Source organism: Oncorhynchus nerka, linkage group LG15, assembly GCF_034236695.1.
Source record: "Oncorhynchus nerka isolate Pitt River linkage group LG15, Oner_Uvic_2.0, whole genome shotgun sequence".
NCBI classification, from domain to species: Eukaryota; Metazoa; Chordata; class Actinopteri; order Salmoniformes; family Salmonidae; genus Oncorhynchus; species Oncorhynchus nerka.
In genome coordinates this window covers 80,844,107-80,864,368 of record NC_088410.1, presented here as the reverse complement: position 1 = coordinate 80,864,368, position 20,262 = coordinate 80,844,107, and the positions used below count along the sequence as shown (strand labels likewise).

The 20,262-nt window shown below is 40.2% G+C and overlaps 1 protein-coding gene and 1 pseudogene across 1 annotated transcript in view; both read right to left on the bottom strand.

Moving 5' to 3' along the window:
• Positions 1 to 16,795, bottom strand: part of camkvb (CaM kinase-like vesicle-associated b) — an 80,575-nt gene extending 63,780 nt beyond the window's left edge. Inside the window, exon 1 of the mRNA XM_029683758.2 lies at positions 16,636 to 16,795. The gene's annotated coding sequence lies outside the window, so the exon portion shown is untranslated. The remainder of the gene's footprint in view (positions 1 to 16,635) is intronic.
• Positions 16,796 to 19,041: 2,246 nt separating this feature from the next.
• On the bottom strand, positions 19,042 to 19,924 carry LOC135559848 (actin-5-like; annotated as a pseudogene).
• Positions 19,925 to 20,262: the final 338 nt, after the last annotated feature.

Below are 20,262 nucleotides of genomic sequence, written 5' to 3'. Positions count from 1 at the left end.
GGTTTGCAACTGCACATGGGGACAAAGATCATACTTTTTGGAGAAATGTCCTCTGGTCTGATGAAACAAAAATAGACCTGTTTGGGCATAATGACCATCGTTATGTTTGGAGGTAAAAGGGGGAGGCTTGCAAGCCGAAGAACACCATCCCAATCGTGAAGCACGGGGGTGGCAGCACCACGTTGTGGGGGTGCTTTGCTGCAGGAGGGACTGGTGCACTTCACAAAATAGATGGCATCATGAGGGTGAAAAATTATGTGGATATTTTGAAGCAACATCTCAAGACATCAGCCAGGAAGTTAAAACTTGGTTGCAAATGGGTCTTCCAAATGGACAATGACCCCAAGCATACTTCCAAAGTTGTGGCAAAATGGCTTAAGGACAACAAAGTCAAGGTATTGGAGCGGCCATCACAAAGCCCTGACCTCAATCTCATAGAAAAGTTGTGGGCAGAACTGAAAAAGCATGTGTGAGCAAGGAGGCCTACAAACCTGACTCAGTTTCACCAGCTGTCAGGAGGAATGGGTCAGAATTCACTCAACTTATTGTGGGAAGCTCGTGGAAGGCTACCCAAAATGTTTGACCCAAGTTAAACAATTTAAAGGCAATACTACCAAATACTAATTGAGTGTATGTAGACTTTGACCCACTGGGAATGTGACGAAAGCTGAAATAAATAATTCTCTCTACTATTGTTCTGACATTTCACTTCCGACTTCAACTGTACCACTCAACATTGACCATCTCTTTATGCTATGCCCGAAGAAGGTATCATAAAACTGTTTAATCTCTGGCATATTTTTGACAGAGTCTTTGAGAGCCAAGTTAAAATTGTGCACTGTGCAATGCACATAAACAGCAAGCGGCTCTTTTTCGGATATTCTCATGTTAGCAGCTCCATCATATCACTGCCCACGACATTTTGAAATATCCAGCCCATTATCCTCTATGCTGCCCAGGATTTTATGTTGAAGCTCAGCTGCTGATGTGTCAGCAGTCTCCAGAAATCCCAAAAATGACTCTAATGGTCAGATCTGTGGCAACATTATTTGCATCCCTTATCACTCTCACATAGCAATAAACTTAGCTTAACTGGTCTACTTTGGATACATCCGGTGTGGTGTCCATAATATGGTGCTAGCGGGACACCAGTCGACAACATCCAGTGATATAAGATGGGCGCGCAATTCAAATAAACAATCGTAATATTAAACATTCATGAACATACACGTATGTTATTTAATTTAAAAGCTTAAATTCTTCTTAATCTAACTGCGTTGTCCGATTTACAATAGGCTTTACAGCGAAAGCATATCATGCGATTGTCTGAGGACGGCGCCCCACATCATCATATTTTTCAACCAACAGTGTCGTGTCTTTACTATCAGACTTATAGTTTTTATCAAAGATTCTCTGTAATTAGTATTACGCGATTAAACTGATTAATCATGTAACATTAATTAACTAGGAAGTCGGGGCAGCAAGGAAAATATTCAGATTACAAAATTATAATTTCCCAATATAACCTTTCAGATATTTTCATATCTGATCAATAGTCTCTTTTACGTTGTAAATTGTTGGTTATCTGCACGAACCCAGTCTTCACTATGAGTCATCCATACATCAATTGTCTTAAATCATTTATTTATTACTAAGTCATTCACAGAAATGCATAAACAAAACAACAAAGTAAATATGGTTACAAGAAATAATAGGAGAATGTGCCCTAGGGTGCTAAACCGGCATGGTGGCTTGTTAGACAAAATGGAAGTGGGGGTCGACTAAGAAGTCACTACAGAGTTAATAATTATAACAATTGAAATGCTAATCCTTTACACATGAACGCTCACTCATTCGGGAACAATTGCAATCAATATATATATATTTACGCTCAGTGTGTCGTCTTGATCTTTGTTGAAAAGATAGTTTCTAGGGCGCTGTACTGCAGCGCCAGCTATGCCACCAGAGACTCTGGGTTTGCGCCCGCCCACGAACGGGAGATCCGTGGGGCGACGCACAATTGGCCTAGCGTCGTCTGGGTTAGGGAGGGTTTGGCCGGTAGGGATATCCTTGTCTCATCGCGCACCAGCGACTCATGTGGCGGGCCGGGCGCAGTGCACGCTAACCAAGGTTGCCAGGTGCACGGTGTTTCCACCGACACATTGGTGCGGCTGGCTTCCGGGTTGGATGCGCGCTGTGTTAAGAAGCAGTGCGGCTTGGTTGGGTTGTGTATCGGAGGACGCATGACTTTCAACCTTCGTCTCTCCTGAGCCCAAACGGGAGTTGTAGCGATGAGACAAGAGAGTAACTACTAACAATTGGATACCATGAAATTGGGGAGAAAAAGGGGTAAAATTCTCTCTCGAAAAAAAAAAGTTAGTTGCTCTCTCTCTCTCTCTCTCTCTCTCTCTCTCTCTCTCTCAGAGTGGATTGTTCAGAGTGACATTCATGAATGGATAGAATGGATGTTTCGGCGGATGTCGTTCTTTGCGTTCATTGATACCGAATTCCTAGCTGCAGACTAGTAAGTAATATCAAAGACTTGTTCTTATTCTGTCGGTATCAACAGTCTAAGAGTTTAACCACGTGGTATGGTTAAAAGATTCAGCAATGTTCTGCAACCTTGGTCCTCCCGTGATTGAGAGAAACATGGTCTACTAAGAATTTCTCAAAATTGGGGTTTTATTCAGAATTGCAGAAAAAGGGCTGTCCCAGGATGCCTGACCCTAACTGGGCTCATGGGCGGTCCTCTGATTTAGTTAAACTCAAAAGAGAATAGGAGTTTCCTTCATTAAACAGTCCAAAATCACATTACACAGTTTTACAAACAGAATCATACTCACTCATTCATCTTATACAACAATTAGATGTAAACCTCATATCTGAGGCTATTATATAAACAGCGTTATGGTAATGTGGCCACACCGTCTCCCATGAGCTTCCCCAAGTTGTAACAAACGGACCACGTAAACGTTGTTCGGACCTCAAGACCTGTGGGGTGGAAGAAATTCCTTTGTTCTCTATGAAACTTTACTCTATCTCTATACTGTGTGGCCATGAGGCAGGGTCTTCCCTAGGAATTTACGACCTCACTCTGACCACAGCAGTCTGGTTGTAGAAGCAGAGAGCGGGGGATGGTGCTCGCTTTACCCAAAGAGGGCAACGTCATGACAACAGGCTTCACAAAATCACAAGTAGCGATAAAATAAATCACTTACTTTTGAAAATCTTCCTCTGTTCGCAATCCCAAGGGTCCCAGCTAGACCATGAATGGTCGTTTTGTAAGATAAAATCATTTTTTACATCCCAAAAAGTATGTTTTGTTGGCGCCATCGATTTCATTAATCTACTCGTTCAACCTGCAGACAAACGGATCCAAAAAGCTACCTCTAAACTTTGTTCAAACAAGTCAAACTACATTTCTATTTACTCCTGAGGGACCTTAAAATATAAATGAACTATAATATGTCTTACGGAAAGAAGTATGTCCAATAGAAATGTAAAATTAGTAAGCGCACGTCCTCTTCGTCGCTCACCGACAGACTGATTTTGAACTGGGAGTCTTTGCACAATAACTCCCAATTCTTGCTCGTTTTTGAAGAAACAAGCCTGAAACAATGAACAAAGACTGTTGACATCTAGTGGAAGCCATAAGAATTGCAATCTGGGAGCCGGGAATTACATATGACCCATAGCTTTCCATTATAAGAGCCTGGGACCTCCAAAAAATTATTTGGAAAGTTCTTTGGAATTTCGCCTGCCATATCAATTGTGTTATAGTCTTAGACATTATTTTAACATTTCTAGAAACGTCAAAGTGTTTACTATCCAATGCTACCAATTATATGCATGTCCAGGCTTCTGGGCTTGAGTAACAGGCCGTTTACTTTGGGCACGTCAGTCAGGCGGATTTCAGGAAAATAGACCCTAGACCTAAGAAGTTCTAATGGATCCTGTGGGGTGTTCTAAAAGATCATTCAGAACTGGGTCGTAAAATGACAGCAGTTCAATTATACAGATAAAATTCTCACTGTTGGCCTGCCCCAGCTTTTCACAGTGCCCTCTGAACGCCAAATTACATGACGCAAGTGTGAGAGTTACATTAACTATGCGCTCCAACACCTGTCACCTGAAATTTTCTGCGTTACACATGCCTCTATCCATTTCTGCATCAATAGTGCCATTGAGCTTCCATTGCACATACAGTCATGGCCAAAAGTTTTGAGAATGACACAAATATTCATTTCCACAAAGTCTGCTACTTCAGTGTCTTTAGATATTTTTGTTATATGTTACTATGAAATACTGAAGTATAATTACAAGCATTTCATAAGTGTCAAAGGCTTTATTGACAATTACATGAAGTTGATGCAAAGAGTGTTGACCCTTCTTTTTGAAGACCTATGCAATCCGCCCTGGAATGCTGTCAATTAACTTCTTGGCCACATCCTGACTGATGGCAGCCCATTCTTGCATAATCAATGCTTGGAGTTTGTCAGAATTTGTGGGTTTATGTTTGTCCACCTGCCTCTTGAGGATTGAACACAAGTTCTCAATTGGATTAAGGTCTGGGGAGTTTCCTGGCCATGGACCCAAAATATCAATGTTTTGTTGCCCGAGCCACTTAGTTATCACTTTTGCCTTATGGCAAGGTGCTCCGTCATGCTGGAAAAGGCATTGTTTTTCACCAAACTGTTCCTGGATGGTTGGGAGAAGTTGCTCTCGGGATGTGTTAGTGCCATTCTTTATTCATGGCTGTGTTCTTAGGCAAAATTGTGAGTGAGCCCACTCCCTTGGCTGAGAAGCAACCCCACACATGATTGGTCTCAGGATGCTTTACTGTTGGTATGACACAGGACTGATGATAGCGCTCACCTTGTCACCTTGACAATCTTTTTTTCCGGATGCCCCAAACAATCAGAAAGGGGATTCATCAGAGAAAATTACTTTACCCCAGTCCTCAGCAGTCCAATCCCTGTACCTTTTCCAGAATATCAGTCTGTCCCTGATGTTTTTGTGGCTTCTTTGCTGCCCTTCTTGACACCAGGCCATCCTCCATCCATCCTCAGAAATAGTCATATTTAACATTCATGGAAATACAAGTGTCATACAAGTGTCATACATCAGTTAAAAGGTTAACTTCTTGTTAATCAGCCACTGTGTCAGATTTCAAAAAGGCTTTATGGCGAAAGCACAACATGCTTTATCTGAGGTCAGCGCCCAGCGGACAAAAGCATTAAAAACATTTTCCAACCAGGCAGATGCGCAACGAAGGTCAGAAATAGCGATAAAATAAATCACTTACCTTTAAAGATCTTCTTCTGTTGACATTCCAAAAGGTCCCAGCTACATCACAAATGGTTGTTTTGTTCGATAAAGTCCTTTATATCCCCAAAATCTCAGTTTAGCTGGCGAGCTTCATTCAATAATCCACTGATTTCCCTCCTTCAAAATGCATGCAAAATGAATCCTCCTCTGTCAAAGTTGCTTCTTCTGGCACAATGGAACAGCTTGGCAATTGCTCACTTTAATTTTTTTATTTTTTTTTACCTTTATTTAACTAGGCAAGTCAGTTAAGAACAAATTCTTATTTTCAATGACGGCCTGAAAAAATCGATTTTGAATGGCTCAAACCTAAGTGTATGTAAACTTCCGACTTCAACTGTATATTTGATTTTGCATCAGAAAAAGAAAATGTAACTCTAAAACAACTGGTCATCCAGATATGAGTCCCTTGCCACACTGAGATTTTTTTATTTATTTTACCTTTATTTAACTAGGCAAGTTATTTAAGAACAAATTCTTAATTTCAATGATGGCCTAGGAACAGTGGCACTGTTCAGAACGACAGATTTGTACCTTGTCAGCTCGGGGGTTTGAACTTGCAACCTTCCGGTTACTAGTCCAACGCTCTAACCACTAGGCTACCCTGCCGACCCACTAAAAGCTGCTGCTGGTGATGATAAACCTACATCCTCTTCTGGTCCCGCTACATTGCTTGTGCTAGCAATGGCTGCACTTGAACTGCATTTGAAAAAGGAATCTAATTTAACTAACTTTGATACCTCTTCTGCTTTCTCATTTTTGGGCTTACTCTTTGGGGCTCCACTTTTGTGTTGATACATTGATGATTTTTAAATCCGTAATTTTCTATTCTCGACTTTCTCTCTCTCTCTTTTTTCAGCCGTTGCCTCTTGATAGCTAGCTCAACTGTTGCTTAAAACGATGACAGAAACAACAACGCTTTGGAGAGTATTTGCACAATGAATCCCAGAATGCATTTCATTATTTTAACATGGTATTGAAACTATTGAATAATATGATTTATTTAGCTAATTAAATTTGATTTATTGTCATCAATACAATAAAATATCATGCTGACTTAAGTAGTGGCAAAAAAACATTTTGTTGGTGAAACCATCAGTGGGATCATTTATCATATAGCCTACGTTAACTTCATTGGGATAGGGGGTAGAATTTTCACTTTTGGATGAAAAGGGTGCCCAGGGTAAACTGCCTGCTACTCAGTCCCAGATGCTAATATATGCATATTATTAGTTGTATTGGATAGAAAACACTCTGATGTTTCTAAAACTGTTTGGATAATGTCTGTGAGTATAACAGAACTCCTTTGGCATTCAAAAACCTGAGAAAAAATCCAACCAGGAAGTGGGAAATCTGAGGTTGGTCGTTTTTCAACAAAGTTATCTAATGAAGGTAAACAAATAGTTGCTTACTGGAAAATACTATTTCAAACACACACAGTCACGCTGTCCACACCATTATGGATATTAGCAGGTAGCTGGAGAATTCTATCTTCAAATGTATTTTTTTGTTAGGTTGGCTGTATCACAACCGGCCGTGATTGGTTGCAATTTCAGTTTAATCCACCAGAAAAAGACAAAACAAATAATACAACAAAAAGTATTATTATCTATCACATCCGACCGTGATTGGGAGTCCCATAGGGCGGTGCACAATTGGCCCAACGTTTCTCTCCCTCTAAAAACAGAAATAAATGTTTTGGTCCTTACAAATATTATTTTGGCCTTTACTCAGATTACAATCGCTCACTTTATTATTTTTTTTTTTTATGAAATAACCTCCAAAATATCATTATATATTATCAAGTTAATGGCGGAGTCATATAGCCGGCACGTACCTAAAGCTGAGTGACTCACTCATTCATGGCTTTGGATCAAAATTAAATAAGTACCAAAATTCTTCCTGATAGTCTTTGATAAAGAAATGTTTTGGTTATCCTGACACTTTTATGCAGGGTTAAATTCATCTGTGGCCACCAGTCAGATTTTGACAGCAATGCTAAAAAAAATGACAGATGCATTCAAAATGAGAGGCTACAAGGACAAAACTCTTGATGATGCAATGATGAAAATATCTCAAAAACCAAGAGAGGAATTACAAAAAACTTAAATAAAGAAGAAAAATAACAACGCAACCGTCTTTTGCACTAAGTACACCAAGGGTTGGGTGAAAATGAAAGAAATCCTGAAAAAGCATGGGCATATTCTGTAATCATTGCAAAAAATCCCACACCTCTTCAGAGAGGTGGTGGTCTATAAGCGTGGTTGCAATATTAGAGATTAGGGACACGTCAGATCTCACCGGACTGAGCCTACTCAGACACTCTAGACACCTATCCCAAATGGGAACTACAAATGTGGCTATTGTGCACAGTGCAATAGCACTATAAAAATGTCTTTCTTCAGACACCCACATACAGGCCGAAAGATCGCTGTTACAGGTGTCATCTCATGCAAGACCAAGGGAGTAATCCATCTCATCACCTGTTCATGTGGAAAAGCCTACGTAGGACTAACAGAAAAACAATTAAAACAACGCATAGCTGAACACCGCAGCTCAATCAGGTGTAAGAACATTGACTACCCAGCAACAGCTCACTTTGTTGAAGCTAACCATCCCATTTCCTCCCTCAAATACACAGGCATTGAGCATGTTGCTCTACCAAGGAGAGGTAACATCGAGATCCTACTACTACAAAGGGAGGCTTACTGGATATCCTATCTAAAAACACTGACCCCTGGTGGTCTGAATATTGACTTTGATCTCAGGCCCTTATGAACAAATTGTTCCTTTATGAACAAGTCTTATAAATTTAAAAATTATTTTTACAGCTTATTAGCGTACACCTAATATGTTCCCCCTGTTGATGATGCTCATTATATATTAAGGTTGAACCAAAAGATTACATGTAATAAAAATTACATGAAAAACGAAATAATTATTTGAAATTGAATGAAACAATAATTTATGTTGATGCCAATATGATGTACAATATTCCATTATGTTTCTATATGATAACAATAGCGTAATATATTTAATATACCATATACTATTTTTTAACAGTTTCACAAATGAATTTTAATTAACTTAATCATTATGACACACCCCTCACTATTATCATCGGTTACACTAATTGCACTGTTTGTCTACATAACCTGGTTCAAGTATTCATGACATTAACCTGAGGAAGGCACAGTGATGCCGAAAAGTTGGTAAATACCCATTAAATTGCTGGGAGTTTATACATGGAGTGTGTTACTTTTTTTATTTTGATAGGTTATCCTGACATGGACACCATGTACAGGATTATAATAGCCCTCCCGATTGGCGCAGTGGTCTAAGACACTGCATATATGTAATTATTGTCATTCACGTCTTTGGATTTTTTTCCCCCCGATATACTGTGGGCCTACCGTAGGCGACATGAGTCTCACTAGTGTTGAGTAATGTGCTGTTAAAAGTTGTGTAGGTCTTATCTATTTAAAGAGCAGCTCTAGACCCCAGGTGGTCAACTATTTTAGCACTGTTTTGCACTGCTCTGAGACAAGCATGGAGACTGATCTTGATAAATTAATGAGATTTTTATTTTCACTGAACCTCCGCTTGGGTGTTGGTTAGACTACAATTATACAATTAGGGTGTGTAAATGTTATGCTCTTAGTACTGTAGCCTACTCCCGACTGTCACATTGTACTGCAAAAACCCAGGTTTTTTCATCTTTCTTGGAATAGAAACACCATAATATTATGCAAATTAATTAAGCAAAATTTCTTAGAATCAGTCCCATATACTATGTTCTTACAAAAAAAGGTTTTACATTCTCAAATGCAGACACAATTGAAGGCTATCAAATGCTTCTCAAAGATTCCCTCTGGTGGTCAAACTAGCACTTACTAGCTTTAATGGTTACAATGGCTGACACTTAAATAACGTGCCATAGAATTCTGCGGCACCATGCAAGCTGTGCTGCAGTACGCTGCAATTTTTAAAGGACGAACCACTGTAGCTGTTCTGGAAAGAGCAAATAACTTGAGAGGTACGTATATCTTTCTCAACGAGGACTATTCTCAAGCTGTGCGCCTGAGTTCAAATATTTCACGTCGAGCCCTAGATTTCCACAGTCAAACAGCCAAGCTGAGAGAGCAGTTCAGACTGAAGAACCTGTTGAAAAACGCAACGGAGATCCTTACATAGCTCTACTTGAGTACAGAAACAGTAGGTCTGATCTGCACAGCCACTAATGGGAAGGAGGCTGAAGACAAAGTTCAGACATCAAAGAGATTGTTAAAGCCAGGACTCTATCAGCATGTCAGGCATTGTCACAATTTTTTTTAAACCTTTATTTCACTAAGCAAGTCAGTTAAGAACAAATTCTTATTTTCAATGACGGCCTAGGAACAGTGGGTTAACTGCTTGTTCAGGGGTAGAACAACAGATTTATACCTTGTCAGCTTAGGGATTTGATCTTGCAACCTTTCGGTTACTAGTCCAAAAGTCTAACCACTAGGCTACTCTGCCACCCTGACCTACACAACAAGCAGACAATAGAGACAACACTACTTTGACCAAGGCACATGTAAGCTTTCGGTCATGAAGGAAGGAGAACCAGTCAGGATCAGACAAGATAACAAATGGCAACCAGCAACTGTACTTGGAATACATGACCAGCCAAGTTCATACATAGTACAAACACCAAACGAGAGAATCTACAGAAGGAACCCAAGACACCAGTTAAAAACACATGAAATAACACACACAGAGAGAAACCATAATGGATATACCTTATCCGGTGGAAAGAGAACCTGAAACAAGTGTCAGCCAGAAAACTACTCACCTGTGTGTTCTCCAACACCAACAACACCAAAGCAAACAATAGAAACCAACAATGTAAACACTGACACAACAGTGAATGCAACTTGTTATAGAAGACCTATCAGAATGCCAAAACATTACCAGCACAGAAAGACTATACTGAAAATGTTTATAGTTCAAACAAACTATTGAGAAAAAAGTTTTAAAAAACAATTAATAATAACATGACAATTGGGATATCTATGTTATGAAGAAAAAAGCTATGTTTATTGTTTGCACTGTGAAACACTGAGTTGAAAGAAAACGTTGTTTTGAAAAAAAAATATCTAAAGAAAGGGAGATGTCATGTACTGTATGTACATGTACTTACCTGGAGTGCCTGAAGGTGGCGCTGTAAATACCTAGTGCATGTGATCATCTGTACTTGCACTTGACCCATGACATCACATGAACATTGTTCTTTTACCCATATCCCTGCCTCAGTGTGCTAATATATTACAAGGACAATCGCATCATAACTTTTTAGAGCCAACATTGCTTTAGTAACTGTTTATGTTCACATCTCTCAAACATGCACATAGACTTTGGACAAAGCGCACACACAAACAAGTCATACAGAGGCGTGGGGAGACCCAATCTTAATAACTGAGAGCCGGGCAATTCCATGTAAATTGTTCAAAGTAGTCATTGTGCATCACAGGAGGCTGCTGAGGGGAGGACAGCTCATAATAATGTCTGGAAAGGTGTAAATGGAATGGCATCAAACACTGGAAACCATGTGTTTGATGTATTTGATATCATTCCACGAATTCCACTCCAGTCATTACCACAAGCCCGTCCTCCCCAATTAAGGTGCCACCAACCTCCTGTGTTGTGCATAGAGTTGTATGGTTAGTTAAACTTTTAAATCAATGTTTTTTGCTTGGCATACATTTTAATGTGAAAAATCTGAGTCTCAGCGTAATTCCGTTACTGCCAAATTACCCAGCCATGTTCCCTGGAGATCTAATTGTGTACAAACTGTGAAGTAATGTGCTAGTCTGTTCCTGTTCCTGTTTACAGCAGCGGCTGCTGCTGCTGTTCAGAGGCCACCTGGGGTCTAGAGCTGGACCCCTTCTGGTTACTCATGAGGCACGTATCCCATGCTGCTAAACACTATCTAGGCTACATGCCGATGCTCCATCTTAAAAGCCCCCACAGTCTACTCCTTAGAGACTCAGCATATGGAGGAATGACCGTATAGTGCAGAAATGTATTCACAGTGCATTCTATTTCATGTGTAAAACTCCAGACAAAACAAAAATCGGTATATAGGCAACCGAGATAATTTCAACCAGGGGATTTCAGAGTTGTGTGTGTGTGTCCTTCCAGTTACTGGCAGCCGCAGCCCTTGTGCCCAGCGTCATTTAATTTCAATGAGCATGGTCTTAATGTGTAACGTCATTGTGCTTCACCAGCTGCAATAAAAAATAGCTAGTTTATGATCTCACATCCCTGTTAGCTACCTCACAGGGTTGTAAAAGCAATAGATTTGGAGGCTAATTGTCATGGGTTGATTATTGAATTTGTCATTCATATTAACTTGTGTCTAAGAATATGATAATGCAGAATGTCATAGTGGTTATGGGAATCTCCCCAAATAAATACATGAAAAAGAAAATGTGTTAATGTATGACAGTCCATAACTATATTGATTTTGGATTAGAGACTAGGTCTCTAAATCCCCAAATTCTGGGACTTGATTTACCTGTTTCAAATAATTGTTGTGGTAGTTGAACCACTTGATTGGTAGAAGTTATTTGTATTCTTATTTCAGATTTGAGACGCAGAGAAGAAGAGGAAGACTTCATAAAACCTTAGAAGATATTTCTGATCCGATTTCAGATTGTAGAAAAATAGAAAAATAAAGCAGAAAAATAGACTAAGATTTCAAACACTAACTTGTTGTTGGGAAAGTAAATAGCAGAGTAGAAGAAGATTTTATACGCGCTAACTTTTTGTCTAACTTCTTGGGAAAGTGAACAGAATTTCATTTATTTTATTTTATTGGAGATGTTTATTTTATGCTGTTACTAAAACAGCTATATTTGTAAGAATGGAAATATATATTTTGATTCTGATTTCATATTTGAATTGCAGAGAAGTAGCGTTAGATTTCATATGCAATAACTGTTTGTCTAACTTGTTTGGAAAGTGGTCAAAGTAGCTGGTTTGTGTCAAAAGTTGCATTGTTCATAGTGAATGGAATGTTGGAAGTCATGTGACGTTTTAATAATGTGGAGCAGTAGAATGTTTAAAAAAGTCACATTAAAGTGAATGAAGATGGACAAAAAAGCACAAAAAGCTTAATAGTTTAAAAAGTATAAAACATATCAAATAGTTGTGTAAGCACACTATTCCAGACAGGTCTGTACATTTTAAAGTGTGAATTACATTTTTTTGCTTAAATGGTGTAAAAGAAGCAGGCTGTTAAATAATAACAAGTCAGAAATATGACAAAGATTTAGAATGGGACATTTGCTATTGCAAGTGTCATTAATTACATGAAAAATAAAAAGTTGCATGACCGATATAGTACTATATCAACTGGAATGTGTGGCCAGAAATAGTCAAGCATTACACTATACAAGTATTGAAAATTAATAGCATGACTGATTGTAGGAGTCATTCTAAAACTAATCTGCCACGGCATAAATGGAAGTGTCAGTCATTGGGATGACTGCTTGATGATCGCCTGAGTGTCAAACTTCTTATCCTTTATCAGCTTCCCAGTTGTTCTTATCATGGAGACAGAAAGTGCTCACTTTCCTAAAGAAAAAAATAATATATACACTGTTTAAATATGCTATATATTGTCAGTGGCTTAACAAACGTAAAAACTTTTATGCAACTGTTTCACGGGTGTTGAAGCTGTGCTATATGGCTGCCCTTCTTAACACCTGCCTGCTTAACCCAGAAGCAACCAATGAGCCGGAGGAAACACTGTTCAACTGACGACGGAGGTCAGCCTGCAGGCGCCTGGCCCACCACAAGGAGTCGCTAGAGTGCTATGAGCAAAGTAAAGCCCCCCCGGCCAAACCCTCCACTAACCAGGACGACGCTTGGCCAATTGTGCACCGCCCTATGGGACTCGCCATCACGGCCGGTTGTGATACAGCCCAGGATCAAATCTGGGTCTGTAGTGACACCTCTAGCACTGCGATGTGGTGTCTTAGACCGCTGCACCATTCGGGAGGCCCATAAGTGCTGTTAAGTTCGCAGCATCAGCACCATGAGGAGGTTGATTGGGAAATAGCCTGGTCTCACAGCCTAAGCAGCGTCGTCCGGGTTTGGCCGGGGTAGGCCATCATTGTAAATAAGAATTTGTTCTTAACTGACTTGCCTAGTTAAATAAAGGTCTCCAGGCCCATCCCCAGCCGCGGCTTTTGTGGCGCGATGAGTAACGATGCTTCGAGGGTGGCTGTTGTAGACGTGTGCAGAGGGTCCCTGGTGCTCGCTAATAGCGTTTCAATCGGTGACGTCACTCGCTCTGAGACCTTCAAGTAGTTGTTCCCCTTGCTCTGCAAGGGCTGTGGCTTTTGTGGAGCGACGGGTAACGACGGGTAACGATGTATCGAGGGTAGCTGTTGTCGATGTGTGCAGAGGGTCTCTGGTTCGAGCCCAGGTAGGGGCGAGGAGAAGGAAGGAAGCTATACTGTTACAGTTACATAAGACAGAAGGTTACTTAAGGCAAAAACAAAAGTAGGGTGGTAGGGTTGGCGTGTAACGCGAAGGTCTCGCAACCCAAAGGTTGCATATTCAAATTTCATCACGAACAACTTTAGCATTTTAGCACATTTTGCACCTACTTACTACTTTTATCTACTTTGCAACTACTTAAAATGTTACCTAAGTCTTCCCATAACTTTAACCTAACTCCTAACCTTAACCCCTGGCTTAAGTAACGTTAGCTACCTAGCTAACAGCCACAACAAATGTGTAACATACAGTGGGGCAAAAAAGTATTTAGTCAGCCACGAATTGTGCAAGTTCTCCCATTTAAAAAGATGGGAGAGGCCTGTAATTTTCATCATAGGTACAATTCAACTATGGCAGACAAAATGAGAAAAAAAAATCCAGAAAAATCACATTGTAGGATTTTTAATGAATTTATTTGCAAATTATGGTGGAAAATAAGTATTTTGTCAATAACAAAAGATTATCTCAATACTTTGTTATATACCCTTTGTTGGCAATGACCGAGGTCAAACGTTTTCTGTAAGTCTTCAAAAGGTTTTCACACACTGTTGCTGGTATTTTGGCCCATTCCTCCATGCAGATCTCCTCTAGAACAGTGATGTTTTGGGGCTGTTGCTGGGCAACACAGACTTTCAACTCCCTCCAAAGATTTTCTGTGGGGTTGAGATCTGGAGACTGGCTAGGCCACTCCAGGACCTTGAAATGCTTCTTACGAAGCCACTCCTTCGTTGCCCGGGCGGTGTGTTTGGGATCATTGTCATGCTGAAAGACCCAGCCACGTTTCATCTTCAATGCCCTTGCTGATGGAAGGAGGTTTTCACTCAAAATCTCACAATACATGGCCCCATTCATTCTTTCCTTTACACGGATCAGCCGTCCTGGTCCCTTTGCAGAAAAACAGACCCAAAGCATGATGTTTCCACCCCCATGCTTCACACAGTAGGTATGGTGTTCTTTGGATGCAACTCAGCATTCTTTGTCCTCCAAACACGACGAGTTGAGTTTTTACAAAAAAGTATTTTGGTTTCATCTGACCATATGACATTCTCCCAATCTTCTTCTGGATCATCCATATGCTCTCTAGCAAACTTCAGACGGGCCTGGACATGTAGTGGCTTAAGCAGGGGGACACGTCTGGCACTGCAGGATTTGAGTCCCTGGCGGCGTAGTGTGTTACTGATGGTAGGCTTTGTTACTTTGGTTCCAGCTCTCTGCAGGTCATTCACTAGGTCCCCCCGTGTGGTTCTGGGATTTTTGCTCACCGTTCTTGTGATCATTTTGACCCCACGGGGTGAGATCTTGCGTGGAGCCCCAGATCGAAGGAGATTATCAGTGGTCTTGTATGTCTTCCATTTCCTAATAATTGCTCCCACAGTTGATTTCTTCAAACCAAGCTGCTTACCTTTTGCAGATTCAGTCTTCCCAGCCTGGTGCAGGTCTACAATTTTGTTTCTGGTGTCCTTTGACAGCTCTTTGCTCTTGGCCATAGTGGAGTTTGGAGTGTGACTGTTTGAGGTTGTGGACAGGTGTCTTTTATACTGACAACAAGTTCAAACAGGTGCCATTAATACAGGTAACGAGGGGAGGACAGAGGAGCCTCTTAAAGAAGAAGTTAAAGGTCTGTGAGAGCCAGAAATCTTGCTTGTTTGTAGGTGACCAAATACTTATTTTCCACCATAATTTGCAAATAATTCATTTAAAATCCTACAATGTGATTTTCGGAAGAAAAAAAATGCTAATTTTGTCTGTCATAGTTGAAGTGTAGCTATGATGAAAATTACAGAACTCTTTCATTTTTTTTAAGTGGGAGAATTTGCACAATTGGTGGCTGACTAAATACTTTTTTTGCCCCACTGTATATGGTTCGCAAATTCGTAACATTGTAAGAAATTGCAATTCGAAACATATACAAACTGATGAGGGACGTCCACACCGTAATAAAAACAATACGAAACATAACATTTCATACTAATTGGAGTGTGCCGGTTTTTACATCTAACAGGTTTCCTGAATAAAATGGGATGTTTGTTGAGTGAGAATTTAGATCTTATAGCATTTAAGATATTTCTTTTGATTTGGTAGAGTGAGTTGTGATGTTGTTGGACGGTGTGCCAAAAAGTTGATAGCCTACATCTGAACATGCCACTGGTTATTCTGCATTCATATGACATTTTTCTCATCTGCCTGCATTTGGCTATTAAATATAAAACGGAGTGAAGTAAGGAGCCTAGAGACAGAACATCTCAACCTGGACTCAGGGGTAAGGTGCGATGCTGTTTATTAGGCTATATAACTTTTTGCAACAGAGATATTGACGAAATTGTAGCACTCAGATTTACAAAAGTATAGGCTACTTCACGATGTGCTTCACTAGGCTGTTCAAACACAGTGCCGTGCGCGTCGTTTACAATAGATGAGCATGGTAAATATCAATTTGACAGCAAACAGTTTCGAGCAGTCTAGTCTATCATAATGCGTAAATTCTGGTGCATCGTTCTCCTTCACTTTATCAGCAAAAATCGGAAGTATTAGGCTATAAACATGAAATAACAGCACTATTAACCTAGTTACATTTCATAGGCCATTCAATATAATTAACATGTGTTTGAAAAAAAGTGATTTTCGGATAAAGAATAGGCTACGATTCCCAAATAAATCCAAAAGTAGTTATCAGCTTTACAAAATATTTCAGTGGGGAACAGAGAAAATTCATTAGTGAGCTCAATTCCCTGATAGACAACTCAAAATGGGTGAATTTACCTTATCAGCAAATTTCTCAAACGTAGAATCCCGTGACTTTTTCCACTCGACTGTTCACATTAGGGTGTAACTGCAAATATGACTGCAAATATTCTACTTAGTACTTTTTTCTAGGGAAATTCCAGCGCTCCTGTGTACCATCGGTTGTGCCTCGCGCGTCGAGTTCAGCTCGGGAGGGAATGAGAGGCGGAATTAAAGTATGCACAAGAGGATGGAACACGCGTGAGTGGGGGGCATAGTGGAGCGAATTAGAGTTCATCTGATTTAAATCTAATGGGAGTCGTACATTCAGGGTTGGGTAGGTTGCTTTCTAAATATAACCCTTTACAGTTACTAGTTACCTGTCCAAAATTGTAATCGGTAACGTCACTTTTGTATTACCCATTCAGTTACTTTTAGATTACTATCTCCTTATGAGCCATTAGAATAATAAAAAAGTGTGTGTTACCAGTTCGACGAAATCTATTGCAGGATAAATCAATGTTAAAGTTTACATAGCTGGCTATATACGGATGTTAAATGTTACTTTATGGGTTGTTAGGTAGGCTTATTCTAACCCATCACTTTCTACTACATGTAATAATAAAAATCAAAGTCTATCAGAATTACAGTCATTCCAATAAATATTATAGCCCTTGATCTTCAAGAATAGGATTTAGAAATAGGGAAGTATAGATTAGCCAAATTGTTTTACCTGAGCATAACCCAAAAATGAAGGATTTATTAGCCAGGCCTACTCTGTAGTTTATGATTTTGTTGTCATGGAGGACTGATTGAGCTCATTGATTCGAGTTTAAACATAAATGCTGAGCTCATGGAATGGCATGCTTTGAGCACTACTGAAAAGTGTTATATACATGTGAAAAATTAATGCCATATGCTGCATTTGCTCTTGGCCTATTGTTTACCTTTTTGTTGGTGACACTTTGATATCTTGATAATATGCAGATGTTTAAAGGACAAATTCACAGATGAAACAAAAACAGAGGCCCCACCTCTGTTTTGGTAAAATACTGAGGGATGGACCTGGAGAAATGCAACCACTCTCAGATTTTTTATTTAACCTTGCATCCATAGCTCTGTCTGTTAATGCTCCCGAGTGGCGCAGTGGTCTAAGGCACTGCATCTCAGTGCAAGAGGTGTCACTACAGTCCCTGGTTTGAATCCAGGCTGAATCACATCCGGCCATGATTGGGAGCCCCATAGGGCGGCACACAATTGACCCAGCATCGTCTGGGTTGGGCCCAGAATTTGTTAAATATTTCTCCAGGCCCATCAGCATTTCACCAAAACAGAGGCGGGGCCCGTTTTGTTATTGTTTCATCTGTGAATTTGCATTTAAACAGCTGCATATTATCAAGATATCAAAGTATTGCCCCTTTAAGTCTATCAAAAGTGTGCAAGTTTGAGCATGTGTCCATTAGGCCTATGGATTTTTTTTCAATTTTTGTTAGCATGAATTAGATTGAGCAATAAAAGTTCCACTTTTATTCTATAGGCTGGGATCCGCACTATGCAGCTGTTGCGAGAGCACATTTTTCACTGGCTGTCCACTGATTTAAAAAAACAATGATTTATAGACAGCTTAAACTTCTTGAATTCAATCATTATTGGGTTCAAATAGACATTTAGATTTGTGAACGGCCATCCACAACAAGCACAATCCGTAAAGCGCAAATAGCTAAATGAGAGAGCAGCAGTGTGATTCACATCAATGCGCTATGTAGATATCAATAATAAGTGATATCCGTAAGGATCTTTTTTTATAGCTCATATAAAATGTTTTGCAGTTGATTTACTACTATGTCCCCCCCATACCCCGACCATGGCACCTCTGAAATCATCACAAATGAAGACAAAAAATGTTGACCTGGTATAGGATGTCCACCCACTCTACCCAGAGTCGGTGAAAATGTGTTTTGGTGATGAAATTTCACTTGTGTTATAAAATACATTTTACCAAGACAAATATGATTATTCATATTATGAATAGTTCAGTGGGTTTTTTTTCTAACATAGTTACAATATGTCCAAAAAGTTGGCTTTTGTAACCTAATAAATCCGATAATAAGCACAGAACTCTGTTGACATAGCAGTGTAGGTTTCTCGTAACAACTTTTGAGAATTAAACATTGTGTTCATTGTCCTCAAAGTTGTTTCCACAGGTCGCAAAAAGCTAAATTAGCATGACGAGCTGAATTAAATGTAAAAGGATTTGAAAATAAAAAGCTTGGTATACACTCACTGTTCCGTTGACATTTCACAGAGATATGCTTGTTTTTGTGAGAAATATTGGAAAAATAATAGGAATTTCTAATTCATATGAAAAGTGTATACGAAAATACTACATCATGTCTCAAAATCAATATCCATTTTACCTCTATATTGTTTTATGTCCTGTGGATTTTATGTCCCGCTGAACATCATGGAGCCGCCACACAAGGCCACGTTGGCCATCAAGGCTTCCTGCCACTCTTGGACGCACTTCTGCAGGCTTTTCATGACCAGGATGTGAACTCCGGGCTGCAACATCCCTGCGTCGGATGGACAGAAGAGGATGTCAGGGCTACGGAAGCACTCGTTGCCCAGGGTAATGTGGTGGTATCAGGGAGTTGATAGTCTAGAGGTATGCCTCAGACCTCGGCTCCACCTGAAAGTCCTCGGAGATGTAGCAGCTCTGCCTCTTCATCTCCTGCACAGAGGTCTTCTGATGGAGATCACTGCCATGTCCAACTTTGTCCAGTAGTTTGCACTGATAGGTGCACACTTTCCAGCCAGGTCTATCTGAAAGGTGGCATGTGGAAAGCAGTAGCCTTTGCACACTGGAGAGACAGAGGTGGAGCCAGCCCCAGAGTCCACCACTAGACCAGTAACCAGTCCATAAGAATACATAGACAACATCACCAGGGGCCCAAATCCATTCGAACGAGAGTTCAGCTGTCTTTTCTCGGGTGGAGATGGGAGAGAAGGCTGGGTCAGTCATCAGGGTGCCATGCTCTTCAGGGCAGACCAGTAGCTCCTCATAGAGCACATGGCTCCACAACTTCTACAGGAAATCTCAGTCACTTATCATTCCACTGGTGATGGACCTCTTGAGAATTAGATCGCCCTTGCAGGGAATGTTGTTTCCAAAAAATGTCTGGTCCTTTGTGGACAGTCCAACCACTGACCTCAGCACTGTATGGGGCTTCTCATCTCCATAGAAGCCAGCTTTGATTGAGCCTTATCCTGGGTCGATTACAATAGCCACATTGTGCTTGAAGTTCTTACCGCTATCCACTGCAGTCATTCTTGGACAAAGTCTGTATTTCTTTGAACAATGAAAAGCATAAGTTATTTTTCTAGTCGTCCCCAAGCATGTTCTGGAACAACAAACTCTTATGAATTGAGACTAATGGTCAGAAGAACTGCTTTATTACTTGAAAAACATGTTTGTCACAAAACCTGTGAAATCACAATGGCATCAATGGCCTTGTAGCATCACCACCGTGCTCCAGTCTGGGTTACTATGGCAACGGATGATCACAGGGTTATTTCTCAGTATTTAAGAATATTAGATGACAAGGAGAACTTGTGTCTCTCACACACACACACAATCTTGGCTCCCTGTCAGACATACTGTTCCCA